We start from the raw sequence: 14,597 nt of genomic DNA on the forward strand, positions 1-14,597 counted from the left end.
TGTAATGTGCCATAAGATCTTTTAATATTGAAAATGGACAGGACATGGATTATGACTCTGTACCAAAACACCCACACCCACCCACCCACCGATACCAAAGCAACCATTCTTATAGTGAGTACTCTGCAGAAGTGGCCAAAGAGAGAATTCTTATACTGGAGCTGTTCACTACATGCAAAAGGGGAGTCCCAACAGACAAAAAGTCAAGGTAACAAGCAACTTCGGCATCTTGAGAAGGCTAGGGCAGTCTATACTCTCACTGGGGAATGTTCTGGGGCAAATTGGATTTGTTTCACTTGAATCAGGATGGAAAATGAAAAAGGCGGTAGACCCCCAAGAGTAGACTGATTACTGGGGGAGAACAGACAGGAGTTCAGAAGTGTCTGATTCAGAAGAAATCATCCTCCAGGGATGAGGGTAAAAATGTTTATGATTGTCCAAATGGGAAAGGTATAGAAACAGCCACTGAGACTGCAGGGGCCCATGATGGCAATTCAGAGAGGCCAAAGCACCATAGGAGAAAATACATGTGCCAAAGACATTTGGAGACATAACGTATAGGTATATATACACTGTGAATAGGTGTTTATATGCTAACATTTGAAATCTGAACCAAGAAAGGTGAGCTGGAGTGCTTGGTTTTATAAAGGAGATCATAGGTATAGTGGACATAATGGAGTCATGGTTGAATGAAGAGAACCAGTAGAATATGGTTATTTTGGGCAGAAACTTTATAGGAAGGACAAGGAAGTACTGAATGTGATATTACTCTGAAAGTAAAAGACAGAATCCAACAAACTAAAAATCCCCAAAGAGGCAGACTCCTTCATAGAAGTGCTATAGTAATGGGCAACTTCAAGAACCCTCATATAGACTGAGTACATGTCTGTTCTAGTCAAGGCAAAGAAGTAAAATGTCTAGATATCTTAAGTGACTGTCCTCTAGAACAGCTGGTTATGGAACCAAACAGAAGCAAGGCAACCTTCAACTTAATATTAAGTGGTGACCAGAGCTTGGAAGTAATTCATTGCTTACAATTTATTACTTTTTTTGAGGAATAAGTGGGTAATTCCTTTACATATTATTACTTTTATGGAGTAATTCTAATGTTTCCAGCTTTACTTTTGGGCATTACTTGGGGGGGGGGAAGCAGGGGAAAAATTCTGTTTCTCTGATTTGTGGGTGAAAATCATGTGCCTCAAACTGGGCTTCTGTGCAGCATCGCTCTTCCCTCATGCTCTGTGGGTGGGTAGGAGGAGACGAGGGGGGAGATGGAGAGTGAGATGGGGTGGAGTGGAGAAAACAATTGTTTAAAAAATGGATGCTGGTGGTAAAGAGTGGAGTGGAGGGAAAAAGGAGATGGAGGGCAAGAACATGGATAAAGGAGAAGAAGGAGGCAGCAGCAGAATGGAGATAAAGAACTTTGGAGATGAAAGATGACAATGTGTGTGCTTGTGTGTGTGTGAATACTGTGTTTGCACTTGGTACACAAAGTGGCCTCCACCACCCTCTCTGGCTACTGTGCTGCATTTGTAGTATTTTAACTTGTTTGCATCTCAGAGAAAATGTTTGCTTGAGTGAGTGTTTTGCACCCCAAGTATTTTTGCCTTGGGTGAGTGTCCCTTAGTCTCTTGCAGGGCAGGGTCCGGGAGGTGGTTAAGTGAGAGAGATTATGCTTGCTGGCTGAGTGTGGGGGGGTTACATTTGGTTTGATGTGCAAAGATTTGAGTAGTGGCCTCTGCCTTCCTCCCCACCTCCCTTCCCAGCAGAGAGACCACCATTGCTATCTTATGGATAAAAAGAATTATTCTACTACCTCTGTATGTGTGTGTTTATTTTTAATGTTGTTTTAGGCTACTTAGATGTGCAGCAGCCAAGGCCAGCTTAAAAAAGTAACTGAGATGTAATTGTAGTGATTACATTTGAGGAAAAGCAAAGTAATCAGTTACTTTCAGAGCAATTGTAAGTGTAACGGCAATTACTACTTTTTTGGGCCATGTAATTGTAACTGTAATTTATTACTTTTAAAAAGTAATCTTCCAAGCTCTGGTAGTGACCAGCACCTGATGCCGGATGTAAGTGTTGTTTTGCTGACTGGGAATGGTGGCTACAGTGCTATCAAATCCAATATATATGTAAATGGACAATTGCCAAGGAAATTCATTATAGTCATATGTAACTTCACAAGCGGTAACTTCTCAATAATGATGGGATTGGTGCAAAAGTATTTCAAAGGGAAAGCCAAGAGGATCACATCTCTCCAGAAAGTTTTGAGGTTATTCAAAACCACAATAATAGAAATTCAGCTAGAATAGCACGGATCAGGAAAGTTACCACCAAGACCAAGGGGATGCCAGCATGGTCAATGAATAGAATTAATGAAACTTTTAGAGGCAAAAAGGCTTGCTTTAGAAAATGTACATCTTGTGCAAAAGAGGAGAACAAAAAGGAACACAAACCTTGGTGAAAGAAATGCAAGCAGACAATAAGGGATGGAAAAAGAAGAAAGAATTCAAGGACCACATTGCTAAAAACATTGAGACCAACAATATATTTTTTAAAAAAGACATTAAAAGCAGGAAACTGGCTAAGGAGGTATATTGACCTTTGGACAATAAGGGAGTCAAAGGTGTGCTAAAGGAGAAAAAGGAGATAGAGAAGCTGCATTAATTATTTGCATGTGTCTTCATAGTAGCAGATATAGTGCAGATCCTTGTTCCTGAACTAACTTTTCCAGGAAGGGAGGAACAGAAGCAAATAGTGATGACAAGAGACAAATTCTAGGTCTTATTGACAAATTAAACACTGACAAATCCAGATGTCGTCTTAAAGAATTCAAATGTGAAATTTCTGATATTCTAACAAAAAGATATAACTTGTCCCTAAGATCAGTTTCCACACCTGAGGACTGGAAAGTGGCCAATGTAACAACCGTTTTTTAAAAAGAAATCCAAAGGGATCTGGGAATTTACAAATCAGCTTAACATTTGTGGAAACCTGGTGGATACAATGGCTAAAGATAGTACACATAGAGGAACAAATCTTGCCAAGGTAAAACCAGAGTGGCCTTGGTACTTCCACAAGGGTAAGTAGTATCTCACTAATCTTTTCAAATCCTTTAAGAATAACAACAAGCATATAGATAGGGGTGATCCAGTCAACACTGTGTCCTTAGGCAATTGACCAGGAAAGAGATCTTGGAGTTGTGGTGAATAACTTGATGAAAATGTTGACCCAACTGTGAAAAGGGTGAATTTCATGTTAGGGATCATTAGGAAAGAGATTGAAAATAAAACTGCCAATTTCGTAATGCTGTTACTGTATGTGAATTTATAGTGCTTGGGAATACTGTGTTTAGTTCTGGTTACTGTACCTCAAAAGAGATCCTGTAGAGCTGGAAAAGGTTCAAAAAAGGGCAGTCAAAATTATCATGGGGCTGGAGCAACTCCCGTATAAGAAAAAGTTACAACATTTGAGGCCCTTTAGTTTAGAAAAAAGGCAAATAAGGGGGGACATGATAAAAGTGCATAAAATCTATGCATAGTGTGGAGGAAGAGATGTTTTTCTTCCTCTCTCTTAATACTAGAACTTGAAACCATCCAATGAGGCTGAATGTTAGAAGATTCTGGACAAACAAGAGAAAATACTTCTTCACACAGCACATAGTTAAACTATGAATTTGCTCCCAGAAAATGAAGCCAACTTGGATGGGTTTAAAAGGGGTTTAGAGAAATTCATGGAACATAGAGCTACCAATGGCTACTCACCCATCCCTCTCTATGCTCTCTCTAGACAAGCAAGAGCATTATCAGAATTCCGTCCAGGCAAAAATACTTGGGGTGCAAAACAGTGCCACTGAGGGGAGTGTTCCAATGGCCACATAGAGAGACCTGGACTGGCCCCACGCCTGAGGTTCCCCACTCCTGGCCTATAAAAGGTAAAGGTGTCCCCACACTTATAGTGCGAGTCATTTCCGGCTCTTAGCGTGATTCTTGGACGTTTACTAGGCAGACCGTAAATATGGGGTGGGATTGCCAGTTCCTTCCCCGGCCTTTCTTTACCCCCCAGCATATGCCGGATACTCATTTTACTGACCACAGATGGATGGAAGGCTGAGTGGACCTCGACCCCTTTTACCGGAGGTTCGACTTCCTCCTTCCGTTGGAATCGAACTCCGGCCGTGAGCAGAGCTTCGGCTGCGTTACTGCCACTTACCTCTCTGCGCCACGGAGGGTCTATCCTGGCCTATAAGCCTCTGCCTTTTGCTTTTGGAAAACAGAATACCATTGTAAGAGAGCAGTTGCTATTGTGCAGGGAATTGTTATCTGAACAGAACATTGGTAACTAAAGTAAAATGTGAATTAGATGCATGCTACTAAATAATTTATCTGGTGATACTGTCCAGGTTGGTGGAATATAAACTGGTGGAATATGATGAATGCGGGTGTGTGACTGTGATTACTACTTTATGTATAATCAAGGTATTTAATATGGCAGTGAAGAGAAATTCAACACTACCGATGTGAAGATAACATCAGAAGAAAATTTCCCACCTATTCGTAATCAAAATGTTTAATACTAAAACTATTCTTTAATTATGCATGTGTTGGAGGGACTTGGGAGATTCTTCAGCTCGCTGCTGTCAGCTGGAACGTCTTTGATCTTCTGCTAAATGGCTTCCTTTGATCACCTGGGGAACAGCTCATAAAAGAAACAGTGCTTTTGTTCAGCTTTTCCCTAACTTCATGGGTAAATAAGAAGATGGTTCTGAACTGAGAAGGGAGTGGGCAGTTTTTAATAAACAGTTTCCCTCTTTGAAGTAGACATAGTCAAATTAGCATGGAGATGAGGGAGGTTGCTGTGTCAAGACTTGGAGATGGGGATGAAGGAGGAGGGAAAGGCGAGTTTGTCAGATAAGTTAGTTCATAGTAAATACAATATTTTGGCCATTTGCAAAAAGCAACCAGTGTACCTGCAGCAAACAAGCAGGCTCATTTCAAAAGCATTTGTTGACTGTGATGTTTGTATCTTTTGCCAATTGCTCTCTTTCTGTGCTTGTTGCTGGAATCTCTTCGAATTAGTATTGGAAAGTTACAATACACTGAGGCATATCAGACTTTTTAGTTTAGAAAAACAACTGTAGGAACATGGTCGAGATGTATACAATTAGGAATAGCAGGACATTCTCATAACACTAGAATGAAATAGAATGGCAGCAGATTCAGGATAGTCTGAAGAAAGTATTCCTTCACACAACAATTAATGTATGGAATTCGCTGCCACATAATGTGGATGTGGCCACTCGTTTAGATGGCTTTAAAAGGGGATTTGACAGGTGCATGGAAGACGCGGTTATCAATGGTTATTAGCCATGATGGCTATATGCTACCTCTAAGTTCAGAGACATTCTCCTACTGAATAGCAGTTGCTGGGGAACAACAGTGAGAGGTATATTGCCTTCAAGCCCTGTTTGTGGGCTTTCTGGGGGCATCTGGTTGGAAACATGCTTTAGAATGCTGGAATGTGTTATTATGTCCTTAACAAATAGATAATTGATCTGATTCAGCTGGGCTCTTCTGCTGTTCTTATGCCTGTGGCTGACTTTCACAAAAACCTGCTTACAACAGCAATTTTGGAAAAACTACACCTTGAGATTTTAATAAATTCTTCAGAAGTGGTCTCACAACCAGTGCCATGCCAAGAGCAGGCCTTCCAGTACATCACCCACAGGGGCATTCATTGTTGTTGTTGATTATTTATTCCTCTTCTGGCTTTAGATCTTGATTTTTATTTATTTTTACTCTTTTCTGCTGTTTTTATGTTTTTCGTGTATAAAATATACATACAAAATACAGGTAAATTCGTACTTTAAAAACATGTTGACATAAAATTTATCAAAATATAGATAAAAGCAGCAATTCGAGAACAAATATACACAATAGAATCATACATCTGGGCAGGCTATTATCATAGCACTTCACTGAATATTATCCTGGGCATAAGATGTTTGACAGCATTAGATTCCCTTTAAAGCATCTATAGGATCAGTTGGGCATGAGACTTCATCTGGTGAACTATGGGAACTGGCCTAGGTCCCCTAGTTTCACTGGCTCTCTGTGACCTGCTTCTTGCTTGTGTGGTTACACTCAGCTGCTGTTTGCCTTCTACTCTAGCTTGTCTCCCTAGACCTTGCTTTGCATCCCCTGGGCTTGCAAGAACAGCTGGCAAACAAATTGTTCACTTTGGTCCAAAAGCTTGCCATCTGATGAATGCTATTGGTTCAAACAAATAAACTCCCACCATCACGGCCTAAGCAGGGGGACATTTTACCCTGACCTAGATTGTAAGCCCATTAACATGGGGGAAGGGGAATAATAAAAGGTAAACATTTTAATTTAAAACTCATGAGGTGGCTTAGCCTGTGGCCCTGGTAAAATCATTAGCCACTTGGTCATAGGTACAGAGTACTTTTCACTGAAGCACATTATGTAAAAAACCTAGCTAAATAAAAAGCTGAAAAAATACATACTATCCAATTTGGGGCTATATGTTTGACACCTTTTGCTCAGCTTTGATCTATGGGGGCTCAAACTGAATGGCACAGATCCATAATATTTTATTGCAATAATTTTGGAGAGTACCACTGAAAAGATGCTGAAACATACATTGAAGAAAAAAACCTAAATCATGCAAGGCAAAATATTATTTTTTAGATTTCATTTATGGATAATATGAGACAAAAGGTGTGAAACATTTAGTCCCAAACTGGGTATTATATATTTTGGGATATTGTTTATATATTTAAGGTATGTTTGGTGGTGAAAGCTATCCTTTACAAATGGCCAATGTGGCTGATAAGGATGGAACAGCCAGCTGGGCCAAGGAAGTGATAAATGCCTCTTTATGAGAGGGAGTGGTCCCTGTCTGTCTGAAAGAAGCAGCGGTGAGACCACTCCTGAAAAAACCTTCCTTGGATGCAGAGGACTTTAACAACTATAGACCAGTGGCAAATGTTCCATTCTTGGGCAAAGTCCTGGAACGAGTGGTTGCTGACCAGCTCCAGGCACTATTGGATGAAACCGATTATCTAGATCCATTTCAGTCGGGTTTCAGACCTGGTTTCGGCACTGAGATGGCCTTGGTCGCTCTGTGTGATGACCTATGTCGGGAGAGAGACAGAGGGAGTGTAACTCTGTTGATTCTCCTTGATCTCTCAGCGGCTTTTGATACTATCGACCATGGTATCCTTCTGGAGAGGCTTGTGGAGTTGGGTGTTGGAGGCACTGCTTGGCAGTGGTTCCGCTCCTACTTGGTGGGCCGTCTCCAGAAGATAATACTTGGGGAACATTGCTCGACCCTGTGGGTTCTCCAATATGGGGTCCCGCAGGGTTCGTCTTGTCTCCCATGCTTTTTAACATTTATATGAAGCCGTTAGGTGCGGTCATCCGGAGTTTTGGAGTGCGTTGTCATCAGTACGCTGATGACACGCAGCTCTACTTCTCCTTTTCATCTTCTTCAGGTGAGGCGGTCGATGTGCTGAACCATTGTCTGGACGCGACAATGGACTGGATGAGAATTAACAAACTGAAACTCAATCCGGATAAGACTGAGATGCTGCTGGTGGATGGTTTCTCTGGTCAGATGGTGGATACATACCCTGTCCTGGACGGGTTTACACTCCCCCTAAAGGATCAGGTTTGTAGTTTGGGAGTCGTTTTAGACTCTTACCTGTCACTTGAGGCCCATGTAGCCTCGGTGGCACGGAATGCGTTTTACCAACTTTTACCTATCAGTGGTTCATGCTCTGGTAACCTCATGTTTGGACTACTGCAACACGCTCTACGTAGGGCTACCTTTGAAGACGGTTCGGAAGCTACAGCTAGTGCAAAATACGGTGGCCAGACTGCTAACAAGAACTAAGCGGTCTGAGCATATAACACCTGTCTTGGCCCGCTTGCACTGGCTCCCAATATGCTTCCGGGCCAAATTCAAAGTGTTGGTATTAACCTATAAAGCCTTATACGGCGCGGGACCACGATACCTGCAGGAACGCCTCTCCCGTTACGAACCGGCTCGTACACTACGGTCTACTACGAAGGCCCTCCTCCGGGTCCCGACCCATAGGGAGGCCCGGAGGGTAGTAACAAGATCTAGGGCCTTCTCAGTGGTGGCCCCCGAATTGTGGAATAGTCTCCCCGAGGAGGTATGCCTGGCGCTGACACTTTTATCCTTTCGACGCCAGGTTAAAACCTTTCTCTTCTCTGAGGCATTTTAATTTAAGTTATTTATGTAAATGCTGTAATTTCTATTTTAGATGGTGTATTTTTATATTTGTTATACTGACTTTGTAATTTTATTATTGTATATGTTGCTATGTTTGCCGCCCAGAGAGCTGTTTGCTAGTCGGGCGGGATATAAGCTGAATAAATAATAATAATAATAACAATAACAACAACAACAACAATAATAATAATACTAGGGTCATAGACTATCAAAAATAAATAAATGGCTACCTCATTTATTCATCCCAGATGGTAACCACCACCCCTTCTATTTCACATGATGAGAAGCACCAAAACAGATAACGAGAGCCCAGGGACAGAGGGAGCCAGGGCCACTGAGTTTTTACAGACTCGGGAACAGCACACACACACATCCATGCCATACTACCACATCTGGTCATAAATACATACCTTGTACCTGGGAAATGAAACACAGTGAACTAAATGCAGCAACAATGACACCATTCAAACCTCCAACGTTTCAAGTCAGACAAAAGCCATCTTCATATATTTGGCCTCTCCTCTTCACACTGAATAAACTTGTGTTCAGCAGTCTGTTCCACATTCATAACACATTCAGAGCCCCCTCAAATGCTGAAAGGAGGTAGAGATTATAGCTCTTGTCAAATTTTCAAAGACAAGGGGTAAGAACAGAAGGGGGCACAGTACCATTTGGTATAGAGAAATTATGCTTCTATGAACCATTCTGAACTCCTATACCTTTATTGGGGTAAATGTAGCAGGTCCACATAGCTTGAAACTGCAAGCAAGAAACCAATGGTTTAAGTTAGTTTTGGAAAAGACTACTTAAGATAATCACTGACCACTTTTAACAAAAGCCCACTGCCACCAAATCATAACCTAATGCCTTGAGAGTTGGATAAACATTTATGTGGGGTAGTCTTCCCATAAAAATTAAGAAAAGACTTTGCCAGATGACTAATACTTGAGCAATTGCTCACTCATGGGACATTTATATCTTTGCTTCCACATCAGTTAGAGTTCATTTTGGATAAGCCACAGCTGCGGCAATATGTACAATGGTGGAATGTGATATTGCAAATAAATGGTTCCGAGTTGGCACATTTCCACCAATGAGTAGATATAGCTGAAAACTATTGCCACCAGAGGACCATAAAATGCAAGCATGGCCTAAATATTACATAATTGTGTATACTCAAATGCTAGCCTGGACAAAGATAATGAAGCTCTATGTGCAGAAAAAGCTTTTGTGGTCCGTATCTGAACTCTTTGCTTGAAATTCTTCACTTATCAGTCATATGTTGGCATGTGGAGGCCAAAAGGAAGAAAAAAAACTAGTGTAAAAGAAGTGAGGTTCTGTGAGGCAGAACAAACATATCATTACAAGAAATATGTATGTTTTAATTATATGTGTTTTTATCTGGAAGCCGCCGCGAGTTCCAGTTTTGGAAGGATGACGGGGTATAAATAAAGACAAGAAGAATAATATGCAAAAGAAATGCATTAGGGTTAGGCAAATTCATGGAGAATAAGGCTACCAGTGGCTACTTACAGCAATGGCTGTGTCCTATCTCCATATCTGAGGCAGTAGGCCTCTGAACGCCAGTTGCTGGGAATCACAAGAGGGGAGAGTGCTGTGTGCTTCCTATAGGTATATGGCTGGCAAATGTGATGCTGGAATAGATGGCTCATTAGCCTGATTCAGTATGTTCTTCTTATGTTCTCATGTTGGACTGCCTGTCTCAGATTGCATAAGCCTGACGAGAGTTGTTATATCAGTGGAAACACTTTCTGAATGACAGTTTACGCATTTAATAAATGTATGCTGCTGCTGCTGCTGCCGCCTCCACCACTGCCATATTAATAATAATAATAATAAAATTTTATTTCTAGGCCGCCTATCTGGCCGAATTAACGGCCACTCTAGGCGGCGTACATAGACTAAAATATAACATAGAGTAAAATATAACATATAATACTAAACAAAACCCCAGTAGTCTATAGACATCCCGAGCAGCAGGTTCACGCACACATACACACGGTCTCTGGCCCCTTCAGCAGTTGCTGCTTTTGTAGCTGGAGAGAGACAGGGCCCCGCCCTTCCAGGCCAGGTGGAAATCAGCCAGAAATGCAGGGAGCAGGTCTTGCAGAAACTCACACAGGTAGATGGTCTCTGGCCCCTTCAGCAGTTGCTGCTTTTGTAGCTGGAGAGAGACAGGGCCCCACCCTTCCAGGCCAGGTGGAAATCAGCCAGAAATGCAGGGAGCAGGTCTTGTAGAAACTCACACAGGTAGATGGTCTCTGGCCCCTTCAGCAGTTGCTGCTTTTGTAGCTGGAGAGAGACAGGGCCCCGCCCTTCCAGGCCAGGTGGAAATCAGCCAGAAATGCAGGGAGCAGGTCTTGCAGAAACTCACACAGGTAGATGGTCTCTGGCCCCTTCAGCAGTTGCTGCTTTTGTAGCTGGAGAGAGACAGGGCCCCGCCCTTCCAGGCCAGGTGGAAATCAGCCAGAAATGCAGGGAGCAGGTCTTGCAGAAACTCACACAGGTAGATGGTCTCTGGCCCCTTCAGCAGTTGCTGCTTTTGTAGCTGGAGAGAGACAGGGCCCCACCCTTCCAGGCCAGGTGGAAATCAGCCAGAAATGCAGGGAGCAGGTCTTGCAGAAACTCACACAGGTAGATGGTCTCTGGCCCCTTCAGCAGTTGCTGCTTTTGTAGCTGGAGAGAGACAGGGCCCCGCCCTTCCAGGCCAGGTGGAAATCAGCCAGAAATGCAGGGAGCAGGTCTTGCAGAAACTCACACAGGTAGATGGTCTCTGGCCCCTTCAGCAGTTGCTGCTTTTGTAGCTGGAGAGAGACAGGGCCCCGCCCTTCCAGGCCAGGTGGAAATCAGCCAGAAATGCAGGGAGCAGGTCTTGCAGAAACTCACACAGGTAGATGGTCTCTGGCCCCTTCAGCAGTTGCTGCTTTTGTAGCTGGAGAGAGACAGGGCCCCACCCCTCCAGGCCAGGTGGAAATCAGCCAGAAATGCAGGGAGCAGGTCTTGCAGAAACTCACACAGGTAGATGGTCACACACACATAAATTTATCTACATGGGATGGGAAACCTATGGCTCTCCATATGGTTTTGGACTCCATCTCCCATCAACTCCAGCCAACATGGCTAACAGACAGGGGCAATGAGAGTTGTACTTCAACATCAGAAGGGTCACAGGTTCCTTAGCCCTCATCTTCATACATACTTTTCAAGAAATCCAAGAATATTACTAACCCAAAGCTCCCATCCTACAGGAAGATGAACTACAACAAACTTTTTCAACATCTTGAAGGAGGCAACAGACAGAGCTCCCCTCATCATAACCCTTTACCAGAGAAAGACAGTAACAAGGATAACTCCACCCTTCCGAAGGACAGTATCCCATGTCTACCGCCCCCTTGACACCCATCACCCTTGGTTGCCTTACAGAGGAATTACTCACTGGAGACTCAGGAACATTCTACTCCTAATCTGAGACTTTCATCGAGGAACTTGGATGAAGAACTGAACTGCTCTTTAGTACTTAACTGTAAAAAACTGGTACTACTCAACTATCCTAAGCCCAGGAGTTACTTGTCGCAGGAAGAGCGTAAACATCATCTAATTAATGTTTTGAGGAGGGCCATTACGACCCCCCCTAAAATTAAGGAACTAGAGCATATAGAGTATCTTCATGCTCCAGGTTACCATGTGCGTGCTTTAATCATCTTTAAGGGGAGAGTTTGCTAAAGTACTATATTCCCACAGACATCTGTTATACAATAGGGGTTACCATGTGACAAGAGTGTTTGAGGATGTAGCCCTTCCCAGACCCTTGGTTCGTTGTCTTGAGGTTAGGTCAACAGATACACCCTCAACGCCTCTACCGGGTTCTAGGAATTTGACATCAGAGAAGCGTCTAGCTTCTCCCTTGGAGCCTGTCGACCCTATACAAGGGACCTCTAAGCAAGGTTCCCCTTCGACCCGGTTCCCTCTGCCCGCGAATGATAAAGTCTCCCTTGAGCCAGAAGAGGTTATGCTCCTCAATTCTTATAACACATTGCCAAGGGAAGCGCAGGCGGAAATATTAATGAAGCTCGATGCTCTGAAACTTAGATTGGAAACTATATATCAGCACAGTGAGCCAAGCAAGAAGGGGAGCGTTCATTCGGGGGGGAATTTAGGTGTGGCCTCAAAGGAATGCAGTCTTGAGGAATATCCAGGGGCTAGCCACTATTCATCTGGTGGAGCCACGGGCCCAGCTGCCCCTATGCCTAATACTAATACTAATTCCAGCATCAATTTTAGGCTTCGTAGAGACTCTGTCAGACCAGAGAAGGGTGGAGCACTGAGCAATAAACACCCCTCCGTACTCAATCTTCACCACTGGACGGAGTTGAGATACCTGGAGGAAAAAGAACTGGGCCCTTTAGAGGCGAAGTCGCCTATTATAACTACTCCGAAACGGGCAGTCTCTTGGAGGCCTTCTAATGTTATTAGCCATAACCCCTTATTGGATGCCATTGAGTGTTTAGACGAGAATTTTGAGGTACTGGAGAAATTTGGGGACTCCAATAACCTATTGGAAAGCAGTAAGGAAGTCAGTAAGGGTATTGATAGAGGTTCACCACCCCCAGAGCCCTGAGGCTCCTAAAGAGCAGGGTGCCTGTAAAGGTGCGTCTTTAGGGGAGCCTCCCCCCATGTTCATGTGACATAATTTTACTCAACAACCCCCCCTCCTTTCTTGGAACGTAGCGGGATGGAAAAATAAGCATGCGGACTCCCTCTTTTTTGCCTTTATCAAAAAGTTTGACGTTGTTTTAATCCAGGAGACTTGGTTCATAGGTGACCTAGTTCTCACCGATTTTGTAGTGCATGCGTTGGAGACTACTCCCAGTGAATCTGGTGGCCGACTGAAAGGAGGCCTAGGGATCTTAGTGTCAACCAAACTGGGATGTATGCATACACGATTACCGGATTTAGATAACATGGCGCTAGCGGTCCTTTTAAGGTTTCACTCGAGACTAATATTGTTGATTAATATTTATTTGCCTCCTCTCCAACGAAAACTATTAATCAAAGCGCACTGGACTAAACTCGAAGAATACATTTTTAAACTGATGACTGACTTCCCAGAAGCTTCTTTTATTTTAGCAGGTGATTTCAATGCTACAACTGGGCCGAATGACGCCGCTCTATATTCCCACTTCCACCTGCTCCCGCCAAGTTGTGAGAGGGCTAACCTGCCCTTTAATAGGCAATCTAAAGACTCTAGGTGTAACTTTGCAGGACTTTGTCTTCTCCAGATGGTCAACAACTTAGAAATGATCATATTGAACAGGAGTGTGGTGGGAGATAGGCCGGGTGAATTTACTTATATTAGCAAGTTTGGTGCGTCAACTATAGATTATTTTATAGTCTCCTTTAATGTGATTGATTTGGTAAACAGTTGTTGCGTCCTCAACCACGTTGAAAGTGATCATCTTCCCCTGTCCATTACTCTTGACATAGGCAAGCAGTTGGGTTCTGCTGCCCTTGAACCTATGCTAAACATGGAGATGGAACAACGGGGGACTCAAAGCGTGCTTCGCTCGAGCTGGACTTCTACCTTAGCTAACGCTTTCTCTCAGTTATTAAATTCAGAGGAGGCTCTTAATTGCCGCAATGCTCTCTTGCTTGCAACTCACCCATCACAAATATTAACACAGTACCAAGAGATTACAACCATTCTAGGGAAAATGGGGAGTGCAGGTAGAATAGGTGGACAATTAGATACCAGGGTAGTTTCTAAACCCTGGTATGATAAAGAATGCGTTGCTTTAAAAAAGTCCCTTTTGGCGAGTTATAAACTCTATAGATCTCTGGATCTTCCGACATCACCTCCAGAATACTTAGCGCTGAAAAGAAGCTAAATAAACCTGATAGCAGAAAAAAAGAAAAGGGCACAACGCAAGGCCAGGCAAAATCTAATTAAAGCCTCGAGGCTGAAGGACTCGGCCACGTTCTGGAGACTGGTAGCCAAGGGTTGGCAACCCAACTTAAGGGCTATGGATTCCCACATCCCGGTCGATGTCTGGGAAACTTACTTCCGTAGCATATATGCCAAGACACACTCCAACGTGGAAATGAGAGGGGAGGAACAGTACTCTCTACCTGACTGGCCTCTGGTTACCATCTCTGAGACCCACTCCCTTATTCAATCTCTCAGAACAGGCAAAACCCCGGGTAGCAATAATATTATGTCAGAAGTACTGAAGGAAAATATGGATAGGTGGGCGCAAGTTTTGGCAACCCTATTTACCGCAATTGACCAGTCCGTA

This window comes from Rhineura floridana, chromosome 9 (assembly GCF_030035675.1).
Source record: "Rhineura floridana isolate rRhiFlo1 chromosome 9, rRhiFlo1.hap2, whole genome shotgun sequence".
In the NCBI taxonomy this organism is placed as follows: Eukaryota; Metazoa; Chordata; class Lepidosauria; order Squamata; family Rhineuridae; genus Rhineura; species Rhineura floridana.